The following is an 11,235-nucleotide window of genomic DNA, read 5'->3' as shown; positions in this document are numbered from 1 at the left end:
TTCCGACCATCTTCCTTGGCCTTGATTCCACTGCGCCAACCAAAGCATCCAATGCCCCATCAGTGAGGCGTTCCGCCCTCTGCCTCACCCTTTCCATTTCTTGCTAGGCTGGTGCGCCACAGGTAGGCTCCCACTGCTTTGAAGGCCTACAAGGCAGTGAGTGTGTCTGGTGATGCCAATTGACCTGCCCCTTTAAGAGCTGGCCGGTGCCAGTGTGTCTCAGGGAAAGTGATTATTGAAAGCACCTGCGCTGCGCCCCGCCGCAGCGATATTGGGTGGCGCCTCCGCGTTAGCGCCTTAAGAGTCACGTGCAGCGCCTGATTTACCGCCGCAAACACCATCAGGGGCGCAACGACCCAATATCGCGCCAGGTGGCACTAAGTCGCAGCTGGCGGTACTCTTAGCGCTTCACCAGATCTAACGCCCCAAACGGGGCTATACCGAATTTCTAGGCCAATATCTGCCATTTTTGATATGCTGCTCCATTTTGCATCCTCTCCCTATCACAACCAGCTGACTATACGTTCAGCAGCAGGAAGGACCTCCCAGGTCTGCTATTTAAAGGTATCATCAACAACTTACAGCTGACTTGCTTTTTGATCTGTCCTGGCTCTGGCACAGTTTGTGCGACTGTTTGGAGCTTTCTACAGTTATTTAATGTTGTTGTGGTGACCTTGCTACTCATTTAAAGGCTTCTGCTCACACCACTTGCTCTCAGTCATGGGGTCTCTACTTGCAGTCCCCCTCGCGCTCGAGTATGACGGAGATGGGGTGGAGGGCTTCCAAGAGCACTTCTTCTACCTGTGCTTAAGCCAGGAGCAGTGTATTAGGAGGCTCCGCTTCACCAAGGAGGCAGTCACAGAACTCTGCCACCTCCTGCAGTCGAACATGCAGTCTCAGAGCTCAGCGGCTCTCCCAGTGGCCCTGAAGTCACCGTGGCCCTAAACTTTTTTGCCAGTCTGGACCAGGAGACATAGCTAACATCTCCCAGTTTGCTGTCCATCGCTGCAACCAGGATGTCACAGAGGCTGTCTACTCCAGGAGAAGGGACTTCATTGTCTTCTCTCTGAACAGAGAGAAGTAGGAGGAGCGTGCATGTGGCTTTGCCAGGCTAGCGGGATTCCTCATGGTGCAGTGCGGTATCGACTGCACGCTTGTGGCTTGTGGGCACCGCATACCAATCCTGAGATATTCCGTAACTGCAAGGGCTACCACTCACTTAATGTGCACTTGTGCGACCATGTCCAGCATATCATGATGGTGAATGCCCGGTATCCTGGCAGCAGTCATGATGCCTTCAACTTGCACCAGTCCGGTGTGCCAGCAGTCTTTGAACCACCACGTCAAACCCGAGGGTGGCTGCTTAGGGACAGGGGCTATCCACTCTGCTCCTGGATGATGAGTTCCCTCCACAACCACACCAATCATGGCCAGCACTCAAATAACGACAGCCATGCTGCCATGAGGAGTCTCATCGAGCAGACCATTGAGGTTCTCAAGCAACAGTTCCGCTGTCTTGACCGCTCAGGAGGAGCCCTCCAGTACAGGCCGGAGTGGGTTTCCCATTTCGTGGTGGTCTGCTGCATGCTCCACAACTTGGCCACATGAGGGCACAGCCCATGCCACCACGGGTCCATCAAGCCTGTCCCATACAATTGCGATGTGATGAAATATATGCCTTCATCAGTCCCTGTGTTTTACCTGCTTTGTATTGTGTGTACCGCCCCGTTTTTCCTATTGTGTGTATTGGCTACGCCCCTGTCTTTTGCCATATAAAGGTCTCAAGAGCTGTATGAGTCATTCTATCAGACGAACCCGATGTGGAAAGACCTGCAATGTTCTTAGTGATTAAAAGCCTTCAGCTGAATCCTTTAAACTCCTTGTCTTTGAGTTATTGATGGCACTTCAATTTTAATCACTAAAACACCAAGATGGATCGACTCCTGAAACCAGAGCGCTTGGATCTGGACCCCCATGCCTCAGACGCAGCCACACAGTTCGGAAACTGGTTCCAATGCTTTGAATTTTTCATCGCAAGCTCATCCACCGCCATAGCAGCCGCGACCGCCACCGGAGACGTGAAACTGGGAATCCTGCGAAACTGGGTGAGTCATCGGGTCTCCCCTCTCATCCAAGATGCCACCAGCTACGGGGATGCCTGCACCATTCTGAAGGCCCACTACGTGCGGCCAATAAACGAGGTGTACGCCAGGCATCTTCTGACTACTCGCACGCAGCGGCATGGTGAGTCACTAGAGGACTTCATGCTGAGCCTAAAAGTACTGGGCAGAGACTGTAACTGTAAGGCCGTGTCTGCCACCGTGTACACGGGGGAGCTGATCCGAGACTCCTTTATTGCGGGCCTCAGTTCAAATTACATTCGGCAGAAACTGTTTGAAAAGGAGGGACTGGACTTAAAACAGGCTATGGGCATAGCGCGATCGCTGGATATGGCCCAGAGGAACTCTGAATCCTGTTCCTCAGGCCACGCGGCCCACTCCGCGCCATGGGGCCGCCATCTTGGAAGCCATCTTCACCTCCCAGGTCTCAGGCCAGCCCAGCACCATCGGAGCCCCAGCCCCCACCCAGGAGCCCCACTACTGCCGCGATGCATCGGGGCCCGAAATGCTACTTCTGCGGCCAGGACAAACACTCCAGGCATCTGTGCCCAGCGAAGGGCACCACCTGTTTTAAATGCGGGAAGAAAGGACATTTCAGCAAAGTCTGCAGAGGGAACCCCACCTCCAACTCCGCCACCACCGCGTGCGCGCCGTGGGGGCGGCCATCTTGGACGCCATCTTGTCCACCCTCATGGAATCCACCATCTTGCCCCGACTACACGGACCTCCAGGACCCACTGGTGGCCTCGATCACAGTGGATCAATCCAGGCCGCATCCGTTGTCTAGATCGATGATGGACATAGAGGTAAACGGGAACAAGGTTAAATGCTTGATTGACTGCGGGAGCACCGAAAGCTTTATTCATCCTAGCCTGGTAAAATGACTTTCACTAACGATAGCCCCCACACAGGGCAAAATCGCCATGGCTGATAAGACTCATACCTCAAAAATTACAGGTTTCTGCGCGGTTATGTTGTCGGTAAAAGGCACTGATTACAGAGATTTTAAACTATTGATAATGCCAGATCTCTGTGTGAGCGTGATCTTGGGTCTGGATTTCCAGTGCCACCACCAAAGTATCACGCTTACCTACGGTGGGTCCCAGCCGCCCCTCACAGTGTGCGGTCTGGCTACCCTGAAGGTCAAGCCGCCCTCTCTGTTCGCCAACCTCGCACCCAACTGTCGACCCATAGCGACCAAGAGTAGGCGGCACAGCTGGGAGGACAGACGGTTCATTGCATCGGAAGTAGAAAGACTCATGCGGGAGGGTATCATCGAATGCAGTACCAGCCCGTGGCGCGCCCAGGTAGTAGTAGTTAAGGGTAGCGAAAAGAAGCGGATGGTGATAGATTATAGCCAGACGGTTAATCTATACACCCAGCTAGACGCCTACCTTCTGCCCCGCATAGCGGATATGGTTAACCAAATTGCGCAATACCGGGTGTTTTCCACCATCGACCTAAAATCGGCATACCACCAGCTCCCCATTAGGCCGGAGGACCGTCCATACACCGCCTTCGAGGCGAACGGACGCCTCTACCACTTCCTCAGAGTCCCCTTTGGGGTAACGAATGGGGTCTCGGTCTTCCAGCGGGAGATGGACCGCATGGTCGATGAGAACCAGTTAACAGCCACCTATCCGTACCTAGACAACGTCACCATCTGCGGCCACAACCAGCAAGACCACGACTCGAACCTCGCGAGATTTCTGAAAACCGCCCTCAGACTCAATCTCACCTACAACGAGGATAAGTGTGTCTTTAGCACCACGCGCCTCTGTATCCTGGGCTGCGTGGTGGAAAACGGGTAAATCGGTCCGGACCCCGACCGATTGCGCCCCCTTCGGGAGCTACCCCTACCAAACACTCCCAAGGCCCTGAAAAGGTGCCTGGGGTTCTTCTCCTATTACGTCCAATGGGTCCCCAATTATTCCGACAAGGCCCGTCCCCTCCTGAAATCAACGTCCTTCCCGCTCACGGCCGAGGCCCACGCCGCCTTCAACAGCATTAAACACGACATTGAGAAGGCCGCGCTGCAGGCAGTGGACGAAAACATCCCTTTCCAGGTCAAAAGCGATGCGTCCGACTTCGCTTTAGCAGCCACCCTCAACCAGGATGGGCGGCCCGTAGCCTTTTTCTCAAGAACCCTCCAAGGGCCCGAGATCAGGCACTCCTCGGTAGAGAAGGAGGCCCAGGCCATAGTGGAGGCAGTGCGGCACTGGAGGCACTACCTAGCCGGCAAACGCTTCACCCTGCTTACCAACCAGCGGTCGGTAGCCTTCATGTTTAACAACAAACAGAGGGGGAAGATCAAGAACGACAAAATTCTCAGGTGGCGGATCAAACTCTCCACGTTTGAGTACGACATAATATATAGGCCAGGGGCCCTCAACAAATCCCCCGACGCCCTATCACGAGGGATGTGTGCCAGCATCCAGGGGGACAGGCTACAGGGCCTCCACAATGGCCTCTGCCACCCGGGGGTCACCCGGCTATTTCACTTTATAAAATCCCGTAACCTCCCCTATTCCATCGAGGTGGTCCGGTTGATGACCAGGGACTGCCGCACCTGTGCGGAATGCAAGCCCCGTTTTTTCAGGCCAGACGGAGCCCACCTGATCAAAGCTACACGGCCATTCGAGCGCCTGAGCTTAGATTTCAAGGGACCACTCCCCTCCACCGACCGCAATGTGTACTTTCTCAACATTGTGGACGAGTACTCCCGCTTCCCATTCGCCTACCCCTGCCCAGACATGACCAGTGCCACGGTCATCAAGTGCCTCGGCAACCTGTTTTGCACGTTCGGCATGCCTAACTACATCCACACTGACAGGGGGCGTCGTTCATGAGCGACGAACTGCGCCAATACCTGCTGTCGAAGGGGATAGCCACGAGTCGGACCACTAGTTATAACCCCCGGGGTAATGGGCAAGTGGAGAGGGAGAACGCGACAGTGTGGAAGGCGGTCACCTTAGCACTAAGGTCTAAAGGCCTCCCCACCTCCCGCTGGCAAGAGGTCCTCCCAGACGTACGCCACTCGATAAGGTCGCTACTGTGTACTGCTACTAACGCCACTCCTCATGAGAAGATGTTTGTTTTTCCCTGCAAATCAACCTCAGGAGTGTCCCTACCCTCGTGGCTCTCCACCCCAGGGACAGTCCTATTATGGAAGCATGTGAGGGGCCACGAAACGGATCCCCTCGTGGAGGCAGTACACCTACTCCACGCAAACCCACAGTACGCGTACGTCAAGCACGCCGACGGGCGTGAGGACACCGTGTCCATAAAGGACCTCGCCTTGGCAGGAAGCGACGACGACCCATCACCACCACCCCCAGAAGAACCTCCACCATCCCCAGGCTCACCACCCCCAGAAGTACCTGCAACACCCCCAACACATGGGTATGCCCAGGAGGGCACCACGGACTCCCGGTCGGAACCCGAGGTACTGTTGCGACGTTCAGGAAGGACTATCACACCCCCGGACAGACTAAATCTGTAGAAGGGGTGAATGTGATGAAATATATGCCTTCATCAGCCCCTGTGTTTTACCTGCTTTGTATTGTGTGTACCGCCCCCTTTTTCCTATTGTGTGTATTGGCTATGCCCCTGTCTTTTGCCATATAAAGGTCTCAAGAGCTGTATGAGTCATTCTATCAGACGAACCCGATGGGGAAAGACCTGCAATGTTCTTAGTGATTAAAAGCCTTCAGTTGAACCCTTTAAACTCCTTGTCTTTGAGTTATTGATGGCACTTCATGCGATACCTTGTGTATCACAATATACACACTCTATCCCACCCAAAACCATAAAATACCAAGGCTAATTTGGGAAAGAAAAATCTGGGAAATTCCTTTCCGACCTAACTAGGCGATCAAAACTAGTCCAGGAGATCACTCTGGTCCTGAATTCCCTGCAGTATCTACCTTCTGTAAGAGGTGATCTCTGCCCCAGCCAGAAACATGTCCAGCTCTCACTTGAAAGAATTCAGTGAGTCCGTGTCCACCACACGGACTGTTCCTGAGGTCCACTATTCTATGGGAAAAGAACCACCTCCTGACAGCTAACCTAGATCTAGCCTTATACAACTAAAATTTGTGACCCCTGGTCCTTCCTAACCTATTTAATTGAAACAAACTATCAGCTGGAACACAATCATTCCCTTCACCCCTTCATTATCTTATGAACGTCAATCAAATTCTCTTTAAGTCTATGCTTCCCTAAAATGTAGAGTCCCAACTCTTTTAGCCTATCTTGATAACAAAGATGCTATCCTGATAAATAAGAGAGGAGGAGGAGGAGGAAGTGAGCAGGCAGGCAGCTGATCCCCGATCCAGATGGGCTGTCCTTGAGCCCTTCATCAGACTCTGGTTGCAGTAGTAAACCCCAGATCCCCGTTGCTCACCACTTCCCCATCTTACCATCTCCCTATCACAGAACATCGTAGCGTCCTCCTGGGCACAAAGCTGAAATGAGAGCCACCACAAAACACACATTTCAAACATAATTTATAAATTTATCAAATTCAAATCAAAAGAACAAAGTCAACTAATCACCCTTGTGCATTCCCTTAGTGTCTGTCTTAAGTGTGCCTTTTCCTACTCCAGTGCTCCTACGAAGTGCTCCCCCAGTGGCTGCAGCATGGCTGGTGGCAAGCTGCTGACTTTCAGTGGGGAGACTACAGATGGGCCTGCAGGATGACCTCGAGCAGCTCTGGCCCCAGAAAGCCCAGCTGTAGACTGCGCCACCTTGGTATGGGCGGCAGAAGCCTGGGCTGGCTGGTGCAAGGGCACTGGCAGGGTGGCAGTGGTGGGAGTACGAATGCTGTCTTCTTGAGAGAGGACAGCAGGTTCTTGCTCCACGGGGCCACTGCCACTCCCTCGGGATGGGGCCTCAGCACTATTAGCCATCTGTTGGAGCACAGATTGCTGGACTGCTGTGACAATCTGCAAGCACTTTTCCACACTCGTAAACCCAGCCACAATGGCATCAGTCTGAGCTTGCGGGGCAACAAGTTGAGACTGCAGGAGAGCAGTCTGCGCTTCCACTGCAGCAGTGAGACATTGGGTCGCTTCCGTTGTGCTGCAATGGAAATGAGAGTTCGCTCATCACACCCAGCATCATGGTTGGGTCCACAAGTTCTTTAATGGAGTTGCCCATTATTTCCACCCTGGAAATCATGGGCTCCAAGCCCAACGCAAAAACCCATAATATTGGAGCCGGACTCCTCCATGCTGCTTGACACTGACCAGAGGCTCTCTGGCAGGCTTGCCATTACACCAAACATGTCTGTGTGCATGCCCATCACCCTTCTTCTGAAGGCTACCCCATCGAGAATATCATCTGAGTCCTGTGCAGCAGAACTCGTGCGTAATCTCGCCCTGCAGGGAGCTGGCACCCGAGCTACACTTTCCCCCTGGCTTGGCTGCAGCCTACTCATGCCTGGTGATTCACCACGTGCAGATCCTGCCTCTATACTACGCCCTAAAGTACAGGCAGTGCCATTTGCTGAGCTGGTGTCTGCGAGTGTCAGTTCCAGTGCCGCTGTGTCTTCTTCTCCTCCATCACTCTCCTCTTCACGAACTTCAGAGACAGGCTGGGCTGCTGGCAGTGCTTGGGTATCTGAAAGGAGAAATGCACAAGGGTCGGGTTGTGTTGAAGTAGGAGGGAAAGCCAGATATCCATGCATACACCATCAGCAGCGTGCAAGTGAAAAGAGATTGTGGGATGAGGGATAATGGGCTGTGAGAAGAAGGATTAGGTATAAGCATACCGTCAGAATCAGCAATGTTTTTCACTTCCCCGCTCACCACGGACTCTGTCACTGCCCCAACAATTATTGCGAGCACTACTTCCTTCAAGTCCATGAGGTTCTCAATTCTGACTTACCCTTCTTCTTAATCCTTAGGCAGTCCCTCAGAACCGAGGATGACTTGCTTCCACATTAAACATGAGTTCTCAGGTGACTGATGAGTCCAATGCGGGACCTACAGTCTCTGTCACAGGTGGGGCAGACGGTGCTTGCAGGGGAGGGTGGCTGGGGTGCTTGGGTTGACGTGCGCTCCTTGTGCTGCCTGCGCTTGATTGCCGCTTCCTCCTGGCAAAGAGACTCTAGGTGTTCAGTGCCTTCCCGGATGCTTCTCCTCCAGGGATTCCCAGGTGTTGGTGGGGACATTGCACTTTTTCAAGGAGGCTTTGAGAGTGTCCTTGAAGCACTTCCTCTGCCCACCTGGGGCCCTCTTGTCGTGTCGGAGCTCTGAGTAGAGCGCTTGTTTTGGGAGTCTCGTATCGGGCATGTGGACGATATGACCTGTCCATCAGAGCTGATCGAGCGTGGTTAAAGCTTCGATGCTGGGAATGTTGGCCTGAGCGAGAACACTGACGTTGGTGCGCCTATCCTGCCAATGGATTTGCAGGATCTTGCGGAGGCAGCGTTGGTGGTACCTCTCCAGTGCTTTGAGGTGCCTGCTGTAAATGGTCCATGTCTCTGAGGCATACAGGAGGACGGGTATCACTACTGCTCTGTAGACCATGAGCTTGGTGCTGGGTTTGAGGTCCTGGTCTTCAAACACTCTCTTCCTGAGGCGACCGAAGGCTGCACTGGCACATTGAAGGCGGTGCTGGACTTCGTCATCGCCGTTTGCCCTTGTTGACAGTACTGCCACCCGATGACCCTTCACCCATCTGCTGGTGCTGCCGGAGGTTGTGTGCCAACTTGGCCTGCAAGAGAAAGGGAAGTGTCAGTGAGTGTGGTACAATATGTTTGGGTGATGTGCCTGCCATGGTTAAATAGCTGGCAATTTGTGCAAGGTGTGAGATGTGGGTGTAAGTCTTGCAGCAGTGGTAAGCGTGTGAGGTATGAGTGGTGCTGGCTAGAGATTGTTGGTAGGTGACTGATGGGGGTGTGGTGCATTGAACAGTGTGTGCGATTCATGGCACAGATAGTGGGATATGGTATTTAAAGATGCATTTACTCACTGTGACCAGCCGTGTGAGGTCACTAAACATTTTGCGGCACTGGATCCAGCACTCATCGTACTGACGGCTTCAGCAGTCTCCACCCACAGCCTTCTTGAGTCCGCGGGCCTCCTGCTCTATGTTGGTAGAGGACCTGAGGATGTCATAGAACCTCCACGATCAAGGCCTCCAGTGCCACATCAGAAAATCTCCTTGCCCTTTTTCTTGGCTATTGGGCCGTGGTTTTCTCCACAATGACAATGAGGTGTTTGTGCAAAAAAGCACTTCCCCTGTATTAGAGCCTTGAACAAACTTTATTGGCCACTAGACTCCACCCAATATTGGCCCCCGAATCAGTACTAAGACAATCAGCAGCAAATTTCAGTGCTACAATCATTATAATGAGCAGGCAGCATGAATTTTATGTGCTGTCTGCACTACTTTGAACGGGCGTGGGCACATCGTGCTGCCCGCGCCTGTTTTTCGGCCTTATCCAATTTCTAGGCCTCTCTATTGCATTCTTAGCTTGATTCCCCACTCCTGTTTTTGAGGAATAGAGCCTGTTGGTAATGGATGCCCTTGCAGCTGTTATCATTTTAATCCAATGGCTTTGTACTGGAGCCAAAGTCAACTAAGAATGAGTCTACATTCCAGTCCCTTTTACTTTGTTCATCTTCTGATTAATTTAGTGCTGCTGCTCTAATTCAGGTATTATCCTATTAAAGCAGTTCCAGGAGATTCCCAGAGCCTGCTGTCATTGTATTTATGAACAAAGGTGAGTCAGGCATCACCTCAACCAACTCTCATCATTCCTAGTTTCAGAATGCATTGAACAGTATTTGCCAAATCCTGGGCGCTCTGACGATACAGTAATTCAGGGACCTTTCCCGACTTTACAAAGCTTCCTGAAACTGTTCAGCACCATTATACTATTTTTCGAAGTCCTATGCTACATCATTTCAGTCCCAGCCATCGTGCTGATCTGGGCACTCGGATGAAAAGGCATAATCATAGAACACAGGTAAGAGGAAGGTCAATTTTTACTCAAAGAAGTGGGAGGCTATGTACTAGAATCTTGCAATACGTGTTAAGCCTCATGGCAGTCTAATATAAAGATAAAGTTGCTTTTAAAATTTTTATTAATCCAGTCTTTTTATCAAAACAACTTTCTGCAGATTAGCAAATCCAACAAGGATTTTGAATACATTGATGCGAAGGATGAATCTACATCAAATTGGATGAGGTGAGGGAAGACTAATACCATATAGTGAGGATCACAAGATAGTAACGGATGAAGAAGATCATTTGTCCCATTTCATTTGATCCATCCAGTACAATATCCCACCCAACAGCCAGTCAGCCCCTCATTCTGGGTGGCTGTGGCCGAGAAAATGTGCCAAAATTTTTAATCAGCTCGAGGCGTTAAATTCCGCAGGAACTCCGGGAAACCCATATTTCTGGATCGCTGCACCTCCCCCACCCCCTGTCAGACACTCCCTCCTTGGAAATATTGGGGCCATTGGGGGAAAAATTCAGTTGTTTGCACCTCCCGTTAGTGCCTTAAGAGGGCGCTAATGGGGCGCAAAGCAACTAGCGCCCGGGTGCGACGATGTTTGTGCCGCTCGCTAAATTAAGCAGACATTTTGCGGCGGCGCTAATCACTACCGCCATGATCTCCTGCGCCAGCAGATTGTGACATCAGTCGAGCGCGCAACGCCCCGTTAGTGCCCCGGACTGGATATTGAGTGGTGCCCCCGCTTTACCGCCTGCCACTAGCAACGACAGTTTGAGGGGAACGTTATGCTGTCAGAAAGGGACTAGGGGAGTGCTATTTAAAGGCGACCGCTTGCTGCCTTTTTTTGTCAGTGACATTTTTGCACCACCCATTTTGAGAGAGAGAGAGACTTCTGGAGAGATTCAACACTGTGTGAAGGAGTTTTGAGTACTGAGCAGCACTTTGCAGGTTTATTTTGATTTGCCCTTCCTTGCTTCGCCAGCACTCTGAGGTAGCGCCTCGCTCCTCGGCCTTTGTGCCTTAAGACAGGTGTGAAGCGCCTGATTTAGCGCTCCAATCACCTCCAGGGGCGATAAAAGCCAAGTTTGCTGTCGGAGGCGATAATTAGCACCAAGCGCTAAACTTTGCTCGCGGCCAACAATG

Source organism: Somniosus microcephalus, chromosome 12 (assembly GCF_052327205.1).
Source record: "Somniosus microcephalus isolate GS21.2 chromosome 12, FLI_Smic_1.0, whole genome shotgun sequence".
NCBI classification, from domain to species: Eukaryota; Metazoa; Chordata; class Chondrichthyes; order Squaliformes; family Somniosidae; genus Somniosus; species Somniosus microcephalus.
This window is presented reverse-complemented; position numbering follows the sequence as displayed.